Raw genomic sequence first — 26,442 nt, 5'->3', positions numbered from 1 at the left:
CCTCAGAAATATCTTGGGTGGGAGAAAAGAAATTAGAATTAAACTGGAACATCTTATATGTTCATAAAAGGCCAAATCCTGGACCCAGTATTGTACTTTTGCACAGCTTCAGTAGTGGGAAGGGACTGTAGTGCCAACTTACCTGGCTGATTGAGGATTCTGTCAATATTGGGAAACTCTTGACTGGCACAAAGCCAACAGAGCTGGCATTACACCACCCTTTCTTACAACCTCAGGCACAGCCCAACATAGGTTGCGCTAAATTGCACACTGAGCCTAATTGACACCCATCCAGCCTCAGGAGTAGGGAGTTGCTAAGAGAGTTTAAAGCCAGATTTTCTCCCTGAAGCACTGAGAAGAGCTTGATTGCAGGCGCAGCTGACGACAGAGTCCCAAATAGCTCTAAGTAGTATTTGTGACAAGAATCCGTAACAGACAATCAGGCCCTGTCTGTCATTTCCCCTGCTTAATGGCATTTAGGTGGAGCACCCAGACAAGTTTTTCCCCATCACAAGGTTGTCAACCAACTGCCATGGGCAAGCACTACCCTTAATTATGCCATTTCCATCAGATTCTTGCTCAAAAGGTTTGTTCTTCAAACAGAACAGCATTGCAAGAAGTATGCTTATGCACAGAAAACAGAAACATTAGAAAGGCAACACATTTAAAGCAGGTAAGAGGAAATTATTTTTATTCAATGTTTAATTAACCATTCCAATTTACCTCTATACTCACTACATGTGCTATCTGGCTCTATCTTGATTTGACGATTTAAGGTATCACAAAAAGTTATATCAGCCAGTTTAAAAAGTGGCCATCTCTATATGGCAGGGAACAACCTTTATCAGACTAGGTCAGGAAGACATACTTCTATACAGCTGCACCCATGACAAAGAATTACACAGTTGGCCAGCTTCCTGATTGGGTTTTCCTTGGCAGTCGCTGTGACCAGTCACTGTCACACCTCTCTTGATGGAACATAGAACTAATATGACCACAGAATGTCTCATTCAGGTCTAGAAATATACATTGCACCTTCTTCATGTGATCTCCCTGTTGAGCTCTTGTTGAGCTGTCCTCATCTTGGCAGTAGGGCACTGACACACAACTCATCAAAAGAGAAATGTAACCATTGCAAACACATATTCTTGGAACTTTCATTTGAAGTGTTGATACTGTAAGGCTGGCTGGCTGACTCTCTGCAGCCCTTTGCCTTGGCCCTCAGTGAAGTAGCCTCCCAGCACACCTTCACCACCACTCATCCGGCTTTCCGCACATGTTTTGCTATTGCTGTCCTTAACATCTTTTGAATGTTCCACCAGATGAAGAAATTAATTCCCTTTGTCCCTGTAAAATGGAGTTTCTTTCATTTCCTGAATAAGGAGGCAAGCCAAACTTAGTGAGAACAGAAGATGCAAGCCCAGAGGGTAATGGCAGATTTTCATGGGATGGATTACCAAGTGTCTTTGTGCAATCCATTTATGCCCATTGGCATGTTTGGTAGCATTTTTAAGAGCCTGTGCCTTTTTACAATAGTTCAGCTGGAAGAGAAAGCCAACTTTTTCAATGAAACCAACAAAAAGTGGAAACTGTCTAATTTGCATATATGATTATGCAAATAAGGCCACCACTTCTTATCCCATAGCAGCAGACCTGCAGTAGATGGCTGCAGAAGTGCCTTTAGGTCTATGCCAAAGTGAAAAAGATTAGATTGTAGAGAAGGACGCAGGTGTGTAGGCAGGTCCATGCTGTACATTCAGAATTCATCAACACATATGCAGGAAAAGCAAGACTATTTTTTATGAGAAAGCTCCAGTGTGGGAAGCAGGGAGAAGATTAGAATAGGAGACAGGGAAAAAAAGAATAATAGCTATTCTAAAACAGCATTTGCTTGAACAAATTTCAGAAACAGAATCAGCAGCAATAATCACCACCCGTGATCAAAGCCTTCGTTGCAGATAGTAGGCCTACGGGACAATCTGCTACAAACCCATAAGATGCAAAGTAACCATGGGAAGTTCTAACTCTAATGTTATCCCCAAACTCTGGGGCTTCACAAGACAAAAATCTGTGTTGCCATTATGTGGATGTGTACGGTGTATCCTGATGCCAGGCAAATACCACTACACTGAATGTCCATTGCATTTCAATGGCATGCATAGTTTGCTTTATTGCACCATGCAATCCACTACCTCTTGCAGCACAGAATCATCTACCTCAATGTCATACTACTTGTCTCCCATCATGAGCCACAGACACTATCCACCCCAATGCCATGTATATATGGGAGCATGCCACTTGCACATGAGTTGCTTGTTCCAGTAACAAAGACTATCACTTGGCTGCATGGTGCAGAACCCATCTCAATGCCATTAAAGCACCACAAACCTGAATAGAATGTGTTTAATTCATTCTGTTACCACACAAGCTCTACATTTCTGGCTACCTGGAGAGACACTGTTTGTGGAGAGGCACCTAAAGAGTTAATGTGATCCCACTCCAACAAATAGAAGCAAATGGAACATTTATAATGCTGTGAAGAAACTGCTGTGTGGACAACAGCAGCAGTGAGAGTAGGTGCTGTCTGCATCAGAAGCAAATGGTAACAGTGTGGGTAAACTCTGAATTGTATCTAATTGGAGCTAATAAAACACGGTCTTGCTTAGAATAAAAACTCCATTAGAAAATGAGAGAAGAACTGTTGCTTCTGGAAAAACTATTAACACGACCAGCTCAATTCCTGAGGAGAAGTCAGGACCTATATCTCTTCTTGACTTTGGACAGAAGTGGCAGAATTTTTACAGATCTGCAAATCTTTCCCAGTCAAAGCACAGAAGCATAGGAAATTCACCTGGATTTGCATTTTCCGTCAAGCTTGAAACAGAGTTCAAGTTTGTTTCAGTCAATGTATCAAACCAACCGGGCCCAATTCATGAGTTTCCAACCCAGGACAAACACAGTGGCTTTGGCCAAGTTTTGTTTTATAGGTTTTATGTGCATGACACTGAAACTCAAAGTAAAAGATCCTATCTGACCAAGAATAGGAAATACGTATATCAAAACCTTGGGTTGACTGTGACTGCCTAACACCTTTTCCAAACACATATTTACTCAGCACTTAGATCAAAGCATGTTCCTTAACCTATGTTAGGTAACATTTTCAAAATACACCTCATTTCCTTAGTGCAGAAAGAATCCAGGCAAAGCAGGGGGGATTTGAACCAAAATATTTGCAAAAAACCTCAGCAAAGTGAAATTGCAACACTCTGCCCCAACTACTTTCCTACAAAATCTCACTTCAGGTGCAAAATGGCTGCATCAGCCTGAAATCTACTTAGATCCTTCACCTAAAAGATCCAGTCAACCTCTGCCTGACCCAACTTCAGCTTCCATGGCTCTTAAAACCAAGGGCAAATCAAGATGCTTACTTTGCATCTTACTCTAATCCTGCAGATTAGATGACAGCTTCTCCAGTGGCCACAGCACTTAGAAATCAGGTAAGTAATGTCTGAGAGTTTCTGTTTTATAAGGTTACCATATATCTCATTTTGGCTGGGACAGTGTCAGCCGACGGTCAGGGCAGTGAGTGGTGTGTGTGTGTGTGTGTGTGTGTGTGTGTGTGTGTGTGTGTTATACACCCGAGACTTCAACTGCTGAGACCGGGGTCCCTTGCAGCGGGCAACCTGGAGGAGGTTGACGGGCGCCCCAATTCTGCCAACCGACGGTCAGGGCAGTGAGTGGTGTGTGTGTGTGTGCGCTATACACCCGAGACTTCAACTGCTGAGACTGGGGGTCCCTTGCAGCGGGCAACCTGGAGGAGGTTGATGGGCGCCCCAATAAGTTTACAGGGAGAGCTTATAACACCTCAGATTTTAGCTGCTAGGATACAGAAATCCCTTCGCAGCGGGCAGCCTGGGGAGGCTGAGAGATGCCCCAATGGATCTGTCACCTGGGAGTGACACAATCCAAAATGCCCAAGCTCTTCCTATACTTGTCCCTTATGACCAGCTGAAGTTCTTTTAAATTGTGCTTGGTTCTGTTACAGCAACTGAAGGAGTCAGGTTAAAGCTTACTAAACAGTTACTATTTTATTGCTACAGGGTAAACTTAGTTGTTAAATGCTACTGCTGTGTTACAGATAACACAGCCACTACAAAGGACAGGACAGAAATTACACTAAGTCACTTACAGGTACCATGAAACCCTTTTGGTTCTCTGAGCTCTTACTAAATGCATGCAAAATAAACACCTAGCAGGTATAATTCTCACTCCTGCATTCCAGACTTGGTGTGGCCAGCGTCTTTCTCTCAATCCCTTGGGAAGAAGTAGAGCGAGGTTGGGCATCCCACAGACCTTGGGAGACAATCAATACCTGCCAGCAGGTGTAGATGATTGGAGCTCAAATGGGGTGGGCTACTAAACCCCTCTTTATACCCCTTGGGTCACATAGGCTTCTTCCTGGTCTCAAGTGGCCAATTAGGAAAAATGGCTTTGAACACCAAGTTTCCCACGAAGGGTGCAAAGCATAATTCACACCTGGAAAAATGCAGACAATGGGTACCTCTGGTATGTGATGGGTGAAGATTCCTCTCCTGGGACAGTGCAGGCGTGTCAATTACTGGTACTAGCCATCAGGGCAACGGGAGGCCCCGGGTCGTCAGCTAGCCCATTTACTGTCTGGTTTCTATTTATGGTAGAGTCAGGGACAGGCACCACACCTGCGTTCCCAGGGCATCAAAGGCTGACTGCCTTTCTCTTGCTACTCCGGAATAGGGCTTTATTCTGGAGGATCGCGCCAGTCTGGACGCTCTTTTCTGGCTTTTCCCCAAGCCGGAAAAAAAGCGGCAGCCATGTTTATTTAAATCCCGCAGGGGATATTTAAATCCCCCGCAGATTTCCCTATTCCAAAGTTCGAAATTAGCATGCCTCTTCCGAAGAAGGGGCCAGTCTAGACGTAGCCTTGCAGATAGGAGACTCTCCTGATGAACAGAAAGGGAGAAAATCTTAGAGTGTTCTGAAGGAATAGCCCCCAAGCCGGTTAGTTGTACTGCAGTCAGCTGTATTGTTTGGGAAAGCTGCTATTCACATGAGAGGGCCTGGTGCTGATCTTCCATAGCCAGAAATGGCAGGCCGCCCCAGCAGGTTATCAAGTCCACATAAACCTCCTCATGCCTCTTTTATTGTGCCCCGCCTTTCTCCTTTGTAACCCCATGTGTCCTTTCCCCCATTTCTTCCACAGGACACCCATCCTATTACCAGAAAGGAAGCCCATGGCTGTAGAGTGCTTTGAGAACAGCTGCCTGGAACAAGAACATCGCTCACATTATTCTCTCAGCCCCCAGCTGGAGTGAGAGGTTAGACTCCATAGGTCTTTTCCCATCTCTTGTGTGATGTCGCATTAGCGCTACTCATCCAACTACTAGCCCTGCCAACAGGGTTTTTATTAGAAAACATGGAGGAAGCCTTTCCAAGCCTCAGAAGAATCATCTTGTAAAGATCTGGGCTTGCGATGCCAAATGATGGCTGCTTTGGCGGAGTCTGAACATTCATATTTTATTGGTCACAAACGCTTTCCAGATGCTGGCATGCTGGCTGCAGATTGCAGCTCTGGGGACTTGGCTCTCAGCCCTAGTCACTTTGTTAAACTCTTGACCTGCTGTGGGTTAAAAGAAGCAGGGAATGGGACTGAGTCACCACTAGGGCACTGCTGTGAAAGTGGGAGAGCGCAGGCACTAGACAGCAGAGACCACTGCAGCAGCTTGCCGTGCTCAGCTGGCATGGAAAAAATTTAAGGTGGTTCAGAGACATGCTCCCAGCTCAACTGAGAACAGGAGTGAGAATTGTAACCTAGGGTAGTGATTGGTTGGAGGGAAGCAGCTCTATGCCTGGATTATGCATTGTGCAGACCAGACCCTTTCCAGGAATTTTGGTTCCCCCCCCGTGTAGAAATGGTTTTCCCTGCACTGCTCCAATATCCAAGCAAGCCCCTTTGTCACCTATTCATAGCTGTGTGCAACATACAGACTGACAACTGAAGCCAAGAAGTCTGGCTTAGATTCACATTAAATGGCAAACCTGAAACAGAGGCCAGGGCTACATTAAGACTGTGGCTATGCTACGGAGCTTACAGTTGCACCATAATGCTACTTGTGCAGGTGCTCTAAGGTGACCTGAAGCAGCATTAGCTACTACAGCAGGAGAAGTTCTACAGCAGGAGAAGTTCTACAGCCAATAGAGGGTCATCCACACCAGCACGTATGTTGGTGTAAATTATATCACTCATAATTAAATCCACACCCATGAGAAAGTTATGCTGACTGTTATGCTCCCATTGACATAGCTACTGCTTCTCCCAGAGGTGTATTAAGTACATAAGTGGGAGAACTTCTCCCATTAGTATATAATGTTTTCACTGTTACTGCAGCATTTTAAGTGTAGTCCTGCTCTGAGTCCCCCTTTCATTCCAAAGCCTCTTCTGAGATTTGAAAGTCTTCCAGGGGAAAAAAGCTAGTTGGATGCAAGGTTGTCACATGATATTCCAAGCCATTGAGAAAAGAGCATTGAACAAGTGGAAAGGAAATATAATTTGGTAGAGTAGGTTGATATTTTTTCACAAAAAAAAATTGCTTCTAAAACAAGTTTTTTTTTTTTCTCAAAAATTATTTTTTCTATAGGAAAATGTAGAAAGAAACCTGATAAGATTCAACAAGGACAAGTGCAGAGCCCTGCACTTGGGATGGAAGAAACCTAAGCACTGTTACAGGCTGGAGACCGACTGGCTAAGCAGCAGTTTGGCAGAAAAGGACGTTGGGATAACAGTGGATGAGAAGCTGGATATGATTAACAGTGTGCCCTTGTAGCCAAGAAGGCTAATGGCATATTAGGGTGCATTAGGAGGAACATTGCCAGCAGATCTAGAGAAGTGATGATTCCCCTTTATTTGGCTTTGGTGAGGCCACATCTGGAGTATTACGTCCAGTTCTGGGTCCCCCACTATAGAAAGGATGTGGACGCATTGGAGATTGTCCAGTGGAGGGCAACCAAAATGATTTGGGGGCTGGAGCACATGACCTATGAAGAGAGGCTGAGGGATTTGGGCTTTTTTAGTCAACAGAAGCGAAGAGTGAGGGGGGATTTGATAGCAGCCTTCAACTTCCTGAAGGGAGGTTCCAAAGAGGATGGAGAGAGACTGTTCACAGTAGTGACAGATGGCAGAATGAGGAGCAATGGTCTCAAGTTACAGTGGGGGAGGTCTAAGTTGGATATTAGGAAAAACTCTTTCACTAGGAGGGTGGTGAAGCACTGGACTGGGTTACATAAGAAGGTGTAGTATCTCTATCCCTAGAGGCTTTCAAGTCTCAGCTTGACAAACCACTGGCTTGGATGATTTAGTCAGGGTTGATCCTGCTTTGAATGACCTTCTGAGGTCTCTTCCAGTCCTAGAATTCTATGCTTCTATGATCTATGATTCTATGTGCCCACCCTCACAAGCTATTCTTAAAAGGGTCCTTAAGATTTCCCCTCCTGTCAATCCTCAGCTAATCCCCATGTGGTCCTGTGGGTTACTCCTTCATCCAGGACTGAACTCTCTTTTCTTCTCTGCAATGCTTTACCTACCTAAGCTTTGTCTACACTACCAGGTTATTTTGAAATAAGTTATTTTGAAATAATAACCTCCCAAATAACTATTTCAAAATAAGTTTCTTCTTCTTCACAAGCAGGAGTTATTATTTTGAAATAACAAGCCCATTATTTCAAAATAACAGGTTTGGTAGTGTGGATGCTCACCTCGTTGTTTTGAAATAACTTCCTAGTGCAGACATGCCTATACTGAGCTGGAAAAGGCTAGGCTTGCTGGATAGACACTGTTACTCCTGGTATCCACTAAAGGGGATAATGAAATGCACTGCTATGGGGTTCTTGCCTTCCAAAGGAGCATGAATCTAATCTCTTAGGAATGCAGGAGGATGTTGAATGATTTAACCCCTTTCTACACTAGGAAAAAGACATATGAGTTGGTTAGCACAATAACAATTTTTTTCAAAGTGGGCTGTGGGCCTGCGTTGGGAAAGCTGCTAGAGACCCACACCAGTTTGTTTACCTAAAGGGTTTGAAACCCCCGGACGGAGCCTTACAGTTTCCATTTACTCCAATTTGCAGCTTCCTGTGGCTTCCCTTGGCTAGAAACAGCAAACTGGAGACAATGGGAGCCACAAAGATCTGTGGCTTTCAACCCTTTAGGTAAACGAAGCAGTGCAGATCCGCTAGTACCTTTCTTAAAATGGGTCCGTGGAATACTGAGAAACACTGACCTGTAAGAACAGCCCTATTGGATCAGACTAATGGTCCATCTAGCCCGGTGGTTCCAAACCTTTTTTATACCGGAGACCAGCAAACCCATTTGCAAACTTTTTGGCAGACTGGAATAATTCAATTTGCATAGTTGCATATTCATTATGCAAATAATGAACATGCAAATATGCAAATAAAATGTTGCTGGTCCACCAAAAGCCTTGGGCCCCAGAAGCCACAGCCCTAGAACCTCTTATCCTTCCTCTACTCCCCAGCACCAGCCACTGACTCCAGAGTCCCCTGCACCCAACCCCCACAGGGCCAGCCTCTTGCCATCAGAGCTGCTCTGTGCCAGTCCCCCATCCCAAATGCCTCTGTTCCAGCCCCCTACTCCTTAAAGCCCCCTACCACCAGACCCCCCAGTGCCAGCCTCCTGTTTCCAGAGCCCCCCTGCTTCCAACCCCCACCAGTCTCCCTTAGTGCCTGCCCCCAGTTCCCAACATTAGCCCCATCCCCAGAGCCCCCCAGTGCCAGTGCTGCCCCCGTAATCCTCCACTACTAGACCTGTCCCCAGAGCTCCCCATGCCCACCCCATCCACATCACTTAGCCCTGTGCTGCCTCTCCGCCACCATCTGAGTGCCGCTGCCTGGGTCGCAGCTGCTGTGAGGCTGCCGTGCTGAGCTCTGCGCTGCCTGCCCGCTGCGCAGCAAAGCACTCTTCCGTGTCGGGGAAGAGACCCCACCCTGCCTGGTGTTGGTTGGCTGAGAGGTGGGGCAGGACATGCCTCTCCCAACAGCTGGGGCTGCAGGGGAGGTGCTGGGTGGTATATCCCAGCCCCAGCCACCAGAGTTGCCATGGTCTGTGGACCAGCAGTTGAGAACTACTGACCCAGCCTATCATCCGACTCTCCAACAGAGGTCAGTGCCAGATGCTCCAGAGGCAATGAACAGAACCAGGCAATTATTGAGTGATCCATCCTCTATCATCCACTCCCAGCTCCTGGCAGTCAGAGGCGTTGGCCATTCAGCTAATAGACATTGATTAGAATTAAGGTGAACACAGTTAGCAGTTTTGGCCTTCACAACATCCCCAGGCAATGAGTTCCACCAGGTTCGCTCTCTGTTGCCTGTTCAGCCAGAGGAGAAACTTGTTTGTAGGCCTGCCAACAGGAGGGGGAAAGAGGTAACTGCTCTGGGGCCCAGTAATTCAATGGGTCCAAGTGAGCTCTGGAGCCTTTAAATCCCTGCTGGAGTCCCATGTGGCATGCTCAAGGCAGCACTGAGAGAGGTCCCTTTCCCTTTCCACCTGTGGCCCCACCCCTTCTGGGAGTGGTGCCACCCCTTCATCTTGCCCATGGGCTTGGCGAGTCTGTTGGCCCACTCGCTTGTTAGCATAGCTGGCAGATTTGTTGCTTTGCTGTAACTGTGCTGGAAACCTTTTGTCCCTTCTACATTAGCAGTTGGGGGCAGATTTTCAGAAGTTAGGTGCCCTAAGATTCTGTGGCAGATGCATGCCTGACTACCTAACTATCTTTGGGCAGATAGGCCTTCAATTTCTTGACTATAACGGGAGGGAAGATTAATGACCCAGCAGCACCACACCTCTATAAGGGTACGTCTACACTACAGCGTTAATTCAAGTTAACTTAATTTGAAATATTTAATTCGAATTAAGCTAATTTGAATTAACGCATCTACACACAAAACCTAAAAACTAATTTGAATTAGCGTTTTGCTATTTCGAAATAGTGCGTCCACACTGAGTGGACCCTGAACCGAGGTTAAGGCTGGCCGGAACCAGTGCTGGCAGGGCATCAGGTTAGGACTTAGTATGTGGGGCTGCTGCCTGAGGCTAACTGAGCTCTGTGCTTAAAGGGACCCTACCCCCACCCCGGACAGACAGTTCTCAGGGTTCCCCTCTTGCTTGTCTACCTCGATGAAGGACAGCAAAGCAGTCCTGGCTTGGGGTATGTCTACACTACAAAGTTAGTTCAAACTAACTTTGATAGGCGCTACACTAGCGCTCCGTTAGTTCGAATTTAATTCGAACTAACGGAGCGCTTAGTTCGAACTAGGTAATCCTTATTCCACGAGGATTAAGCCTAGTTCGAACTAGCTAGTTCGAATTAAGGGCTGTGTAGCCCCTTAATTCGAACTAGTGGGAGGCTAGCCCTCCCCAGGTTTCCCTGGTGGCCACTCTGGCCAACACCAGGGAAACTCTACTGCCCCGCTCCCAGCCCCGGACCCCTTAAAGGGGCACGGGGTGGCTACGGTGCCCATGCCAGGTGCAAGCCTGCCAGCACCCAGCCAGCAGACCCTGCACCTGGCACGGATTGAGCCACCCACCCGATACCCCCCAGCCCTCCCCCGCTTCCCAGGACCAGGCTGGCGGCTCCCGGGAGCTTGCCCGGGACCACAAGAGGCGGGCACCTGCCTGGGCTAGTGCAGACATTGTGGACCTCGTCCACGATCTCCGCACTAGGCACAGGAAAGTGGCCGGCTTAGGCAGGAGATCTGCCAGCCTGGCCAACCAGGAGCAGGTGTGCATGAAAATCAAGGTGGTCCACTAAGACCCCCGACCCTGAGCCCTGAGCTTACAATGGCCGTCCTGGGTCAGACCAAAGGTCATTCTAGCCCAGTAGCCTGTCTGCCGACAGCGGCCAACCCTAGGGACCCTGGAGGGGATGGACCGAAGACAGTGACCAAGCCATTTGTCTCATGCCATCCCTCTCCAGCCTTCTACAAACCTTGGGCAGGGACACCACTCCTACCTCCTGGCTAATACCACTCCATGGACCCAGCCTCCATGACTTGATCTCACTTCCCTTTAAACTCTGTTCCAGTTCTAGCCTTCACAGCCTCCTGCAGCAAGGAGTTCCACAGGTTGACTCTTTGCTTTGTGAAGAACAACTTTCTGTTACTAGTTTGAAGCCTGCTACCCATTCCTTTCCTTTGGTGTCCTCTAGTCCTTCTTTATGGGAACTAATGAAGAACTTTTCTACATGCACCGTCTCCACCCAACTCCTGCTTTTAGAGACCTCTATCCTGTCCCCCCTCCGTCTCCTCTTTTCTAAGCTGAAAAGTCCCAGTCTCTTTAGCCTCTCTTCATATGGGACCTGTTCCCAACCCCTGATCACTTTAGTTGCCCTCCCCTCTCCCAGCCTCTCTCTTCCCCTCTCCCACCTCCTTTTCCCAGTCTCCCCCAGTTTTGTTCAATAAAGACAGATTCCATTTTGGAAGACACGTTATCTTTATTTTGTACATCAAGAAGAGGGGCTAGGGAAGGGTAAGTGGAAGGAGGTGAGGGAGGAATGGGGCACGAGCCCCCGATGGGGAGGACTGGGCTGGCTCTGTGGGCTTCTGGGGGTGGAAGCTCTCCTGCAGCCCCCCAATTGCCCCCTCTCTCCAGATGGCAGCCTGCGGCAAGTGCAGCTGGGCTGATGGCCGAGTGCAGTGATGTGCCCAGTGTGGGCACTCAGGGCACTCCAAGCCAGGCCTGCTTTGCAAGCGGGGCACCCCTGAGAACTGTCTGTCCGGGGTGGGGGTCGGGTCCCTTTAAGCACAGCCCTCGGCTAGCCTGAGAAAGCATCTCCATGCTCTAAGTCCTCCTCTGACGCCCTGCCAGCACTGCTTCCGGCCATCCTTAACCCCGCTTCAGGGTCCACTTAATGTGGACGCGCTAGTTCGAATTAGCAAAACACTAATTCGAACTAGTTTTTAGTTCTAGCTGCATTAGTTCGAATTAGCGCTGTAGTGTAGACATACCCTTGGAGTGCCCTGAGTCCCCTCACTCGGGACACCACAGCATTCGGCCACATAGAGCCAGAGCTGCCCCTGGGCATGCCAGTGCGTCTTGTGGGGTCGTTGCCATCAGCCTGGCTGCACTTGCTGCAGGCTGCCATCCGGGGGGTCCATCGAGGGCTGTCAGGATTCAGGAGGCTCTGCGGGAGAGCATCCACCCTGAGGAGCACTCAAATCCTCCCTGGTCCTCCCCACTGGGGGCTTGTGCCCATTCCTCCCTCACATCCTTCCACTTACCCCTCCCTAGCCCCCTTTCCTGATGTCAAATAAAAGACACGTCTGTTCAAAAATAGAAACTGAGTTTATTGAACAAAACTGGGGGGAAGGATGAACCTCTGGGGAGACTGGGAAAAGGAGGTGGGAGAGGGGAAGAGAGAGGGTGGGAGAGGGGAGGAGGAAACCTGGGAGGAGGGAGCTAAAAGGGGGAAGCAAGGGAAAGAAGGGAGAGGGGAAGCTCAGGGCCCAGGGTTGGGGTGTCTTGCCGTACCAACTTGATTTTCATGCAAACCTGCTCCTGAGTTCCCATGTGGCCTTTGGTGGCCAGGCTGGCAGCTATCCTGCCATAGACAGCTGCATTCTTCCATCTAGTGCGGAGATCATGGACGTTGGGGGCATCCCCCCCAAACCTGAATAAGATCCATGATCTCCACCCTGGACCAGGATGGCGCCCGCCTTCTCCAGCCCCTGGAAGGCTCCTGGGAGCTGGCAGACTGCTCCTGGGGAGCGGTGGAGGGCTGACTGCCAGTGGCTTGATGGCTCATGTTTTGGGGCCACTGGGTCAGGGGCCACAGTGGCCACTGCTGGCTCTGTGCTGGCAGGCTTGGAGCTGGCACAGGTACTGTGGCCAAGTACTACCCCTTTAATGGCTCCAGGCTGGGGGGGAGGAGAGTAAGTTTTCCTGGCTGTGCCCAGAGTGGCCACCAGGGCTCCCTGGGAAGGGCTGGAAGCCCCCTATTTCGAATTAAGTGTCTACACAGCACTTAATTCAAAATAGCTATTTCAATTTTGGCGTTACTCCTTGTAGAATGAGGTTTACCAAATTCGAATTAAGTGCTCTGCTATTTTGAATTAATTTCAAAATAGCGGTTTGCATGTATAGACGCTATTAAAGCTAATTCAAAATAACGGCTGTTATTTCAGGCATCACAGGAGAAGGCTTCTGCACACAGGTGACTCTTGGAAGCACTGAGGAGATGCACTGCTCCCCAGAACTCCTGACAACATTTTAAAAGAGGTGCCCCCACAGATCCCCCTCCCTGTCCCTTGGGTGGCCCTCCATGCACCTCTTCACTCCACAGGCACCAATTGCCTATGCTTTGGCATGTAGATTGCATGTTATTAGCAAGGCATGGGCTACGGCACATGCACTCCCCTCGACTGAAGACTGCCTGTCACTCTTTGCTTGCTGGGAACAATGGACCATCACTGCAGGGTTATTTGCACTTCTCAAAGCCTGTGCAGTTCTGTCAGTGTCAATATTTTATCCCATGCAGCTGGATCTAGCTATGTTAATTAAATCATCACATTATCGCTAAGGGCTTTCTTGAGCAAATGTTACCACAGGACATGGATCAGACTCCAGAGACAGACCAGGTGTGCTGCTTGGACTCTGGAGAGCCCTGCCAAACTCATTTCATATGCGACACTGATGCCAATTCCAATTTAGCCCCCTGAGATTAATAAGCAATTCACAGTAAACCTAACACTGTCAGGGTCAGCCAACTAGAAACCCTGCATGACTCTCCACCCAAAAACAAAAAACCAAAATTGGGGAAAAAGGACAGAGAAAGTTTTCCAGAACAATCTATCCAACATAATACAAACAGGTTTCTGTAAAGGCATTCTGTCTCCTACTGAATCTTCCACTGATTTACCAGGTGAAAAGCACAGGTAAGACGTGAGTGTGGGAATATAACTGCTTTTCAAGCCTTAGCAGCAAGGGAAATGTCTCAGATACAATAAGATGTAGATGTCACCAGCGATCGGCTCGTGCCACAGAATTCAGCTGTGGGATTCAAAACCTTGCAAAACCCAATGTTTGTTTGGATCCAAGGTTATAGTTTAGTCCTATCTCTGTCAGGGGGGCTGACAGGATTGCCAGGTACCTGGGCAATGTCTGTGTGTGTGAGAATCCTGGCTCTGCATTCCCAAAAGGGGCAGGGACTCATGTGGAAGAAGGCAGAGGTGGAGCAACCAGCCCTAAGTGCCGCAGAGAATGCACAGCCTACCCTACCCCGCTCCCTCCTGGCCTTCAAAACCAGGCGGAGCACCCACCATGGAGCTCTGCAAGGCATCACATGGGGCTCCAGCAATGATTCTAAAGGGCTGGGGCTCAAGCTGTTCCTGCTGTTGCAGTAGTAGTGGCGGCTAGCAGCCGTGGGCCCTTCAGAATCACATTTGCCCCCTTTTCCCACCCCCACCTGCAATGGGCCTGATTTTGGTACAGGCACAGAATTATTACAATAACTTTTCTCCACTCCTTGTTTCTTGGTGCCTCTGCATTCATTAGTTTTGCTGTGAAGTGGATTGTTTGGGCTAAGTCCATAGAGACCCCGTGCAAAGGAGAGCCCTTGACTCCTCTCTTGCATCTTGATTATTACGCCCTCTCTCTCTTTGGCCTTGACAAGTGCAATCTTGCCCCACGCATCTCTATTTTGGATACTACTGCGAAGATCATTTTCCTAGCCTGTCACGTTGCCCATGACTTCTCTCTGTTTGAATCCCGCCCCAGGCTCCTTCTTTTCCGTCATAAGCTACTTGTTTTATAAAGCTCTTCTACACCCTATTTACGACCTCTCATTTACTATCGAGCTGTTGATGCTCACCTTTGATTGGCAAACTCTGCCACTTGTTCAGTTTTCAAACGAGCACTTCTGGGCTTCCTCTTGTGCTTCCCCACATGCTTGGGAGGCACCCCATGTGAACATCCACAGCACAAACTCATTATTCAGCTTTGGAGCCCTCCCCAAAATTCTCCTTTGCTGTGACTCGTACAAAAAACCTGACAATAATTAGGAGGCTGGTGTGCATAGACCACTGCCTATCATTCTGAGCAGTATTGTCTCTCTTGCATTCCGTCCTTGGCCTGTCTATAGCCATCAATACTTAGATTTTAAGCTCCTGGGAATAGGGATCATCTTTTTGTTGGTTTCTAGCACCTCACACAATGGAGTCCTGTCAATGACTAGGTTACTGACTAAGGTCAATGATTAGGTGCTATGGTAAAATACACAACAGATATCTATAATAGTTCTTTTCTCACCGTATCCTGAGGTGGGAATGACAAGGCCCCATTGCAGGTGAATCCATGCCATTCAGACGTCATTGTTTATTCATCTGCAGATTTCCCCCTCCCTTTCTTCCTACCTATCAAGAATCAATCCCTTTTAGAGAGGCAGGAATATGGGAGGGGAAGACTTGCCTAGTGGCTTTTGAGGTTTGTCCTTGTACCAAGATGGTTTGAAGTTGCTGGAGCTGAGTGCAGAGCTCTGCTTTTATATTTGCATTGTGGTTTTAGTACAGCACTTACATGCTTTGCAAGGGGTATCTTACACATTGATTAAACGAATGAGCACATAGTACTATTGATGTGCACAGTGCTTAGCAGCAGGATAAACACTCAAATCACCACACAGAACTACAAACAGGTACAGCGCTATCAACGTGGGTTTTGATTACTGAAGCTGCAGGTGGGCATTAGGACACACAGACTATGTGGAATGGGCTAGAGGGGTGGTTGCGAGAGAAGGCACTTGGCAGCATGAATAAGAATTAACTTCCAGGCATTTGGAGAGAGCTAGTGAAAAGCTCTGCGGCAATAAAACCAATCCTGGACTGCAACACAAGGAAGTTTTCTCAAGGAAAAAAAGAATATTGCTATAATTTTTATCAGCTGATTCCCATTCTGCTGACAATTTTAGTAATGTCAGAGTAATTACACAGATAGAATCATAAAACATCACCACATAATATAAATCCATAATAATCTTCTACTTACACCATAATCAAATTGCTGGTATTGTATTCTTACTGTGGTAAAACTAGTTGGACCAGCATATGAAAGCATCTTGCCTAGGAGAGCCTTACATGTTGTTCGGATAAGATACAAGAGAGTGTTCTTGGCTTCCTTTAGTCATTAAAGATCCCACAATAGCCTATAAAAAATAAGGGTCTTAGACTCTGTGATTTAGCCAAATTCCATTTTGTGAAATTACCTAAACTTCTCAAGTTGTTTCAGCAGGAGAAGTTTTTAAGGCCAGATTCTGATCTCAGTTATACTGGAGTAAAATTAGCAAAACTCCATTGACTTTTGTGAGAGTGGCTCATGGTTTAAACTGGTGCAACTGAAATCAGAGTCTCGGCCCTTACTGCCCCTCCTAAAAATTTCTTGTGCAGCAATGCTGACTAGCTGGTCTGCATTTTCACTTGAGAGGCAGCTGCATCACAATAGAAAGTGTATAATCCTCATATCTAATCAACTGAACTCTTTGGGATCCTACAGGATGAAAAGTGATGCACAAAAAATAATTGAACAAAGAAATATAATTTGTGGGGCAGAATTTTTATAGAGGGATTCACATAGCAAACACCTTGTATCTCATTTAAAATGTAAATCCAGCTATTGTGCCTTTTACACATTTACTACAATTTACTTTGCTGTTTAAATGATTGATTTTTAATGGCTCTTCTGCTCCCCCTGCCAGCTGCTCTTATAATTGCAGATTATTTATTGAACTGGCAATCACTATTAATGTGACACTACTATTATTACATAGCCAGATCACACAATCCCACGAGAAACTTGAAGAAAGAGCCTAAGGGGAAGGAAAACTTAGGAAGATTCCATCTCATTGTTTCTCTTTCATACATTGTCAGTGTTTGGATTTACTATCTGGGCCTCAAAAACCAGCACAGACAGACCATAAGAACTGACTTACTAGGTCAGACAAAAGATCCAGCTAGCCCAGTATTCCATCTTCTGACAATGGCCAATGCCAAGTTCTCTAGAGAGGATGAACAGAACAGGTAGTCATCAAGTGATCCATCCATCTATGCATTCCCTGTTGCCAATTCTCAGCTTCTGACATCCCTGCCCATACTAGCAAATATTTATTGATGAACCCATCCTCCATGAATTTATCTAGCTCTCTTTCAAACCCTGTAATAGTCTTGGCCTTCACAAAAAACTGCGGCAAAGAATTCCACAGGTTACCCTTCATTGCATGAAGAAATACTTCCTTTTGTTTGTTTTAAACCTGCTACCTTTTCATTTCATTTGGTGACACTTAGTTCTTTCATTTTGGGAAGGAGTGTGTAATACTTCTTTACTCACTTTCTCCATGCCAGTCAGAATTTTATAGGCCTCTATCATATCCCCCTTTAGTCATCTCTCTTCCAAGCTGAAAATTCCCCGTTGTATTAATCTCATATGGCAGTTGTCCCATACTCACATATAATTTCTGTTGCCCTTTTCTGAACTTTTTCAATGCCAAGATGAGGTGACCACATTTCGGCACAGTATTGAAGATGTGGGCATACCAAGGATTTATATAGAGGCAATAAGATATTTTGTCTTATTCTCTATCCCTTTCCTAGTGATTCCAAATGGTCTGTTTGCTTTTTTGACTGCTGCTGCACACTAAGTGGATATTTTCAGAAAACTATCTATGATTCCAAAATCTCTCTCAAGTGACAACAGCTAATTTAGCCCCCAACATTTTATATGCATAATTGGGATTATGTTTTCCAATATACATTATTTAGCATTTATCAACACTGGATTTTATCTGTGTTTTTGTTGCTCAGTCACCTAGTTTTGTTAGATCCTTTTGAAGCTCTTCAAAAAGGGGTCAGTCTTGTGCAGGTCTGTTATGTCATTAATAATAAGATGCTGTCTAACCAAGCCATACATCTTGGTAATGCTCAGGAAATTATTGATAGTTTTGCATACATGAGGTTCCCAAACTGTATTGCAGCAATGGATGTAAATGCATGAGCCTTTAATCCCCCACCTCCATCTCCACCCCCAAACCTGAGGGCAAAGAGTTTGTAAACAAAGACATTCTTCTCAATGGTGGGTTGACCATGCATGCAAGAGGTTTACAAGTCTGCAAGAGTTCATGATGCTAAAATATTTTGGAACTCCGCTCTATATTTCGATTAATGGAGAAAGAACTGGTTGCCCGCAGGACCACTATGGGCATTAATGGTCTGGTGGACCCTGCTTAGCTTCTGATTCCCTGGCTAGTGAAGGCACACACAAGTTGTACTATAGTTATGTAAAATCTTCCCCAGTTCATTAAAAAGTGGAGAGATCATAGGACTCTTTTTGTCCCTTGTTTTAAAGTACTTTCTCCTGAGCTGCTTGCTCTTTACCCAGTGTTGGTTGGTGTCCTGGTCATGCCCCCTCTTGGCTATGTGCTTTGCAATGTCCACAAAAAGGTCTTTATGTCGGCATTTGGCCTCTAAAGCTTTGGCACTTCTCCACAGATAGTGCTGAGATCCAGAGTCATAGCACAGCTCCCAGCAACTACACGAGGCACACGGCGGGACTGCCCAAATGCTACTGCGGTTCTATCACAAGAATGCTAATGCACTGGATCCAGGAGCAAATGGGCAACATCTGGTGCCTCATCAGCTTTTAAGGAGGGGTCAAAGGGTCATCCTGGGAACTTTACAGCACATCAGGGAAGACCCTCATAAATGGACAGGTCAGTAACTGTTGACCTGCTACGCACTGTGAATAGCGGTTGGAAGCATGCAAAAAGTGATGCACAGCAATTGCATCCACACAAACAATAAAGGCAATTAATTCAATCTGAAGCAAACCCAAGTACACTTTGCAAGAAGATTCCAGATTTCACGATCAATTTGGACTTAGCACATGGAAATCGATTATATCATGCATGTGAAAGCATTTTCTAACTGGATTAACTCAACATGACTCAATTTAAAACCCTCACGTAGACAAGACCATCTCTCATCCATGAGTTAGGTGATACATTTCAGAGGGGTGTGGTTGGAGATGGCAGGGAAGCTGAGAATAAGACCTCCAGGGTAACCAACTTTTGCGATTATGTTGAAACACTTCTGGCAGAAGTCCACTTAGGCCAGGTCTATGCTAGAGGACAAAGTTGAAGTAAGATAGGCAACTCCAGTTTGAATTTCTCTGGCATCTCTACTGTGGGAGGTCAACAGGAAAAACTTTTCCATTGACTTCCCTTAGTCCTCCCATCCTGTGGAATACCAGATGCAACGGGGGTGCAATCAGTGGTTGACTAGGCTGGTCTTTACTAGACCCACTAAATCAAGCCCCAGGAGATTGATCTCTGCAGCATCGATCTCCTGTATTGTGAAAACAAGGCCTTAGGTTCCCTGGTAGAAAGAATTCTTGAGAGTAAGGGTATGTCTACACTACAAAGTTAGTTCGAACTAACAGACGTTAGTTCGAACTAACTTTCATAGGCGCTACACTAGCGCTCCGTTAGTTCGAATTTAATTCAAACTAACGGAGCGCTTAGTTCAAACTAGGAAAACCTCATTTTACAAGGATTAAGCCTAGTTTGAACTAGCTAGTTCGAATTAAGGGGTGTGTAGCCCCTTAATTCAAACTAGTGGGAGGCTAGCCCTCCCCAGGTTTCCCTGGTGGCCACTCTGGCCAACACCAGGGAAACTCGTATGCCCCCCTCCCGGCCCCGGAGCCCTTAAAGGGGCACGGGCTGGCTACGGTGCCCGTGCCAGGTGCAAGCCTGCCAGCACCCAGCCGGCAGACCCTGCACCTGGCACGGATCGAGCCACCCACCCGATGCCCCCCAGCCCTCCCCCTCTTCCTGGGACCAGGCTGGCAGCTCCCGGGAGCATGCCCGGGACCGCAAGAGGCGGGCACCCGCCTGGGCTAGTGCAGACATCGTGGACCTCGTCCACGATCTCCGCACTAGGCACAGGAAAGTGGCCGTCTAGGGCAGGAGAGCTGCCAGCCTGGACACCCAGGAGCAGGTGTGCAAGAGAATCAAGGGGGTCCAGTGAGACCCCCGACCCTGAGCCCTGGGCTTACAATGGCCGTCCTGGGTCAGACCAAAGGTCCATCTAGCCCAGTAGCCTGTCTGCCGACAGCGGCCAACCCTAGGGACCCTGGAGGGGATGGACCAAAGACAGAGACCAAGCCATTTGTCTCGTGCCATCCCTCTCCAGCCTTCCACAAACCTTGGGCAGGGACACCACTCCTACCCCCTGGCTAATACCACTCCATGGACCCAGCCTCCATGACTTGATCTCACTTCCCTTTAAACTCTGTTCTAGTTCTAGCCTTCACAGCCTCCTGCAGCAAGGAGTTCCACAGGTTGACTCTTTGCTTTGTGAAAAACAACTTTCTGTTACTAGTTTGAAGCCTGCTACCCATTCCTTTCCTTTGGTGTCCTCTAGTCCTTCTTTATGGGAACTAATGAAGAACTTTTCTGTATGCACCCTCTCCACCCCACTCATGCTTTTAGATACCTCTATCCTGTCCCCCCTCCGTCTCCTCTTTTCTAAGCTGAAAAGTCCCAGTCTCTTTAGCCTCTCTTCCTATGGGACCTGTTCACAACCCCTGATCATTTTAGTTGCCCTCCCCTCTCCCAGCCTCTCTCTTCCCCTCTCCCACCTCCTTTTCCCAGTCTCCCCCAGTTTTGTTCAATAAAGACAGATTCCATTTTGGAAGACACGTTATCTTTATTTTGTACATCAAGAAGAGGGGCTAGGGAAGGGTAAGTGGAAGGAGGTGAGGGAGGAATGGGGCACGAGCCCCCGATGGGGAGGACTGGGCTATCTCTGTGGGCTTCTGGGGGTGGAAGCTCTCCTGCAGCCCCCCAATTGTCCCCTCTCCCCAGATAGCAGCCTGCGGCAAGTGCAGCCGGGCTGATGGCCGAGTGGTGTGATGTGCCCAGTGTGGGTACTCCGGGAAATCCAAGCCAGGACTGCTTTGCAAGCGGGGCACCCCTGAGAACTGTCTGTCCGGGGTGGGAGTCGGGTCCCTTTAAGCACAGCCCTCGGCTAGCCTGAGAAAGCATCTCCATGCTCTAAGTTCTTCTCTGATGCCCTGCCGGCACTGCTTCCGGCCATCCTTAAGCTCGGTTCAGAGTCCACTTAATGTGGACATGCTAGTTCGAATTAGCAAAACGCTAATTCGAACTAGTTTTTTAGTCTGGATCCGTTAGTTCGAATTAACGTAGTGTAGACATACCCTAAGGGAGTTGGGAGCTGCCCTGACCAGATCTTGGAATGGACTATGAATGAATCTGACAAACTAATGCAGCTCCATTTTTTCCTCTGGAAATTAAGGGAATAGATTCCCATTAGAAGGGAAGAGTGAACTGCTTCTGACTGGGACTTACTTGTGATCCAAGTGTTTCTTACCCTCTTGTCTTCTTAAAGCAGCTAGCCAAGGCATTCCTTTCTCTTACCCATTTTCACCTACTTTTCTTTATCCCTCATTCCCTTTCCCATGTATGGGATGAATCATCTTGTAGCATAGGGATGAATGATGAAAAAACAAAGATGTCCAGGGAAAGTTTGGTCTTGATGACTAAATATCTGGACTGAGGGGCAGAGATTGGCAAGGCAATTCATCCAGAAACAAAAACATCTTGAGGGTTTCCCAGTGTTCCATGTAAGCTGTGTGCTTGTGCGGCTGCTCAGAGGAGATTCAAATACTGCCCAACTGATTAGCAGAGCACCCACAGCTAGGTTTTGTTTCTACTAGTGGTGCACATTCACATATGCCTCAGGACACATAAAAAATATTCCGCAAAGGGGTGGAAAAGTTTAGAGGAACATTGGCCTCAACTATAATAGGTCAGTTCCAGGCCTGCTGATGGTGGGGAGATGGTGCAAAAGGGTCAGTTGCCCTGGAGCCTAGCAATTCAAAGGGGCCCAGAGCTCTGTCTGCTGCCACTGCCACAGTAGCAGTAGCCAGCACCCCTTAAATTGCTGCTAGATTCCAGGCCAATGCTAAGAAGTGGGGCAGGATGCACAACATACTGTGCTGAGGGCTGGCTGCCTTGGCCCCTCCACTTCTGGAAGTGCAGGGCAGCCCCTTCCTCCTCTTGCTTAGGGGCCCATGGAGGCTGTCAGCTTACACTGGTCAGCTCTGCCTCTGAGCATGATGGGAATCAATCTACTGACAGCCCAATGGAAGGCAACATGAACTTTCCTAATGCTGGTACCTCTTGTGTTAAGTTTCAACCTAGGGCATAAGTTAATGGATGAGTAATAAACCCTAGAAATATGGTTTTCTAATAGAAACACTAGTAGACCCTTGGCACAGGTCTATTGATATAACAATTATGCTGTATAGCATTATTATACCAGCTACTATAATATAGTATAATAAACTATAGCATAGCAGAATATTTTACATTTATTCTAAAGTAAATATTATGCTAAACTATTATGTACAATGCTTCTACTTCACATACTTCTACCTCGCAAAACCACAGCAAAAATTTTAGCTATTTTAATACATACTGAATTTAAAATGTAATGGTAAAGAAAAGCAGGCTTCTTTAGAGGCCTGATGCAAAGGCCACTGAAGTCAATGGAGAGACTAAAAGAAGATTTAACAAATACACTATTTACAATTGCCATTTGCATTATTCCCAGAATGCCATTCGGGAGACGTCCTCGATTTCACAAATTAAAACAGCGATCAAATGGAAACATGAGAACTTTTTATAATTGGGAGTAAAGTTGTTAGCTCTTTAGAGTGTGTGGAGGAGTAGATAGGAGAAACCAGGGCTAAATAGGGCTTATCTAGACTACACTAAGGTATCGAAAGAGGATATACAAAAATATGAGGTTTACGCGGCTTTTCAACAAAGGCGGGGTTCGCTGAAAAAGTTGCGTATAAACTACTTTCACTTTTGAATGCTCCCGTGGAATTTGCATATCCTTTTTTGACAAATTAGTGTAGTCTAGATAAGCCAAAAATAATACAAAGAGGTTTAATTTTGCAGTAATATATGGGATTCAAGATTGTGATGGAATGCACACTTGCAGTGACAGAGGAGGGAGTTGTATATGTTTAATACAGAAATATCACCAGAAAACAAATAATAAACATCCAAAACAGCATTACATTGCTGTTCCAATTGTAACTGCAGCAGGCATCTTAGCTGTGCTGTGGTCAACCATGATGTGCTATGGAGAATTCAACTATCACATAACTACTTCACTTATGCATATATTGCGGCAACAGAGTGACTGTAATAAGCTTTGAGAAAAAACTAAATGATGTCCAAATACAACATTCTTCATGACCCGGAGGTGAATGATAGTGATTACTGAGCTTGCCAGCTATCAATTGTAGCATTTTTTTTAAAAAAATACACAATTGGTAGGCACGTCCAAATAGGAAAAAATAAACCCAAATCTACCCAAGATAAAAAGAACTGAAAAAAGAAAAACGTCCATTGCTATCCTTAGAAAAAAGATACTACAATAGTTCATGGCAATGGTCCCAAACACTGCATTTCACTAATAATAGTTCAGTGTCTGAGGTGATGGCTGAAAATACTGTTGTATTTTCATATTAGAATAATTATTTTTTGGCTAACCTCCACTCCCCAGTGTTGGTTGTTTCAAGTGTTTATAACTGGATGCATTGTAGCCTTTTTAAAAGGTTGCTGATTCTTTCTTGATATCTCTGTCCTATGTGGCCTATTTAAAGGCAGCAATATGCAGGTTGGGAAGATCCCCTGATGACTAAAAAGGATGCCTTCCTTGTTCCACGAAGGATTCTTTATCGAATATCCTTCCCTTTTCCTTGTTGAACAGCTGAATCCATAAAATACATGAAAAGCTAGAAAAGCCATTGCTAGAACAAATAAACAATGGCAGCAGCATAACCTCTGAACAATGGCTTCCAGGAGGGCAGGCGTTAGCAATTTTGTCAGGCCTGCAAAATGTTTTGCCCTCAACCCCTACAATCTACTAAACAGAGTGAATGATCTCTCCTCCTCTTCCTCACCTGACCCTCCAAAACAATAGTCATGAAACAGGAAGTCTTATCCACTCCCAATTTCACCTGCTCTGCAGTCAAGTGGCTGAACCAAACATCTCCCTTTTCACAAACAAACTACTTAACCACATGTCTCTGAGGCTCAGGAGCATTCCTGCCAATTTTACACACTACAGAATGTTTTGCTCAGTATTTGAGTTGGAGAAATAAGCTGTAAAGTGGGCTTGCAGACCCCTAAGTCTGCTGTAAAATAATGTGGTCACTTTGGCCTCCCATGAAGTCCTCTAGTGAGCAAACAAGGGGGTGATGGGGTAGTCACTTAGGTAGTCACTCACACCTGGTCTAGAGTGCATGGAGCACTATCATTTTGACTGGGTAGCATTGTGCGACACTTCACATTGATTCAGGGAAGAAAGAGTTAGAAACTTCCATTGTGTGCAGATTGAGATTCCACCCTGCATTTCACCCTTGGGTACTTAAGAAACTAGGGGAAAGTAACATCCAGGGGAGCCGACAGCCGTCTTCAAGGCTCCTGGGCAAGATGGAGGGAAGCATCTCCATTCTCCACCAAGAGCCATTGCTACAGTAGTGCTGGCTGGGAGTCCCAGGCGTCTTTAAATCACCTGGCCTGGGGGCAACTGTCCCCTTTGCCTCCCCCTGTCAAGAGGTCTAGTGACATCCCAGAGGGCTGCAGAAGAGCAAACGCAGCACATGTCTTTACAAAAGAGAACAAAAAGCTCCCTAGGAAATATAGGCCAGTCAGCCTAACTTCAATACTTGAAAAGATACTAGAACAAATTATTAAACAACCACTTAGTAGGCACCTAGAGGATGAGTTATGAGTAACAGCCACCATGGATGTGTCAAAAACAAACCATGGCAAACCAAACTAATTTTCTTCTTTGACAGATTTACTGGTTTACTGGCTATAGGGGAGCAGGAGACATGATATATCTTGATTTTTAGATGGCTTTTGACACAGTGCCATGTGTGACATTCTCATAAGCAAACCAGGGAAGTGTGGTCTAGATGAAATTACTATAAGTAGATTGCAAAACTGATTGGAAAGACTATATTCAAAGAGTAGTTACCAATGGTTTGCTCTCAAACTGGGGGCGGGAGAGAGGTGGCTGTATCTAGAGTGGTCCTGAAGGTATGTGACCAGGACATGGTAGCATTCAGAATCTTAATTAGTGATTTGGATGATGGGATGGAGAGTTTACTTATAAAGTTTGCAGATGATGCCAAGCTAAGAGGTATTGTCAGATCTCTGGAGAACAAAATTAGATATCAAATGATATTGGAAGATTAAAGAATTGGTCTGAAATGAATAAGATGAAATTTGGTAAAGACAAGTGCAAGTACTATATTTAGGAAAGGAAAAATCAAATCTAGTACTATTGTACAACAGGGAATAATTGGCTAGATGGTAGCTGGGCTGTCCTAATTCATAAAATACGTAGTTCCATAGGACGTCATGGAATATGGGGTGCCAAATTGGACCAAATTGCCCAAAATCTCATGGTGCCTTATGCAGTTGGGTGCTAAATATGGGTTCTGGCAGCCAGTCCCATCTCCTGGTTCGTTTCCCACCTGTGTACTCTGTACCAACTCCTGAAGCCAGCCCCAATCTACGTCCATTGATTCCCCCATGGGCTATGCCCAGCTCCAGATCATGAGGCAGCAGAGAGTGGTACGAGCACAGGCCAAAGGACTCAGGAGGAGCAGAAGATGGTCACGCAGCTGGTGAATGAAGAGAAATAGCAGTTTTGCTTTCAAAGAGCCACTTTTCTCCGGCTGGCTGCATGACTGCCCTCTGCTTCTCCAGCTCGCAGTCATATCATCTGCTGCCTACCGCACCTCCTGCTTGCTCCCCTGAGGCTGTCAAGGGAGCCTTTTCCTGTGTTCTGCTCTTCCCTAGAGTTTTCAACTCTCCCAACCAGGTTGACCAGATGCCATTTGCAGCAATGATGTCCGGTTGATCCGGTTTGGGAGAGTTGACAACCCGACTCCTATCCCCACAACTTCTGCCTCTATAGGTCCCCCTTACCTCCTGTGGAGCAACCACTCCCCACACAGCGTGAATGCAGTGCTGGGCTATGTAGTGCACTAGCATTGGTAAGGACAGCCCTGGATGGTAGGACTGAAAGGGTCCCAAGAGTTATAGTGGCTCATAAATTGAATGAGCATCAGTAAAAATTCTAATATCACTCTGGGAAAGTGGTTCCCAATCTTTTTTTATACTGTAGACCAGCAAACCCATTCACAAACTTTTGGCAGACTGGTATCATTTTATTTACATAGTTGCACATTCATTATGCTAATAATGAATATGCAAATATGTTATTGGTCCACCA

General features: G+C 46.3%; 1 long non-coding RNA gene across 2 annotated transcripts; it reads left to right on the top strand.

Moving 5' to 3' along the window:
• Positions 1 to 528: 528 nt before the first annotated feature.
• LOC102453108 (uncharacterized) lies at positions 529 to 11,570 on the top strand. Of its 2 annotated transcripts, XR_003091537.3 has the most exons (4): positions 529 to 673; positions 3,454 to 3,497; positions 5,240 to 5,354; positions 6,675 to 11,570. It is a non-coding gene; the product is annotated as an uncharacterized LOC102453108 (long non-coding RNA). The 2 variants fall into 2 exon arrangements; XR_332855.5 differs by lacking the exon at positions 3,454 to 3,497.
• The last annotated feature ends 14,872 nt before the right edge of the window (positions 11,571 to 26,442 follow it).

Source organism: Pelodiscus sinensis, chromosome Z (assembly GCF_052426305.1).
Source record: "Pelodiscus sinensis isolate ZL-2025 chromosome Z, ASM5242630v1, whole genome shotgun sequence".
In the NCBI taxonomy this organism is placed as follows: domain Eukaryota; kingdom Metazoa; phylum Chordata; order Testudines; family Trionychidae; genus Pelodiscus; species Pelodiscus sinensis.
The sequence above is the reverse complement of the archived record's forward strand: the minus strand, read 5'-3'. Positions and strand labels throughout refer to the sequence as shown.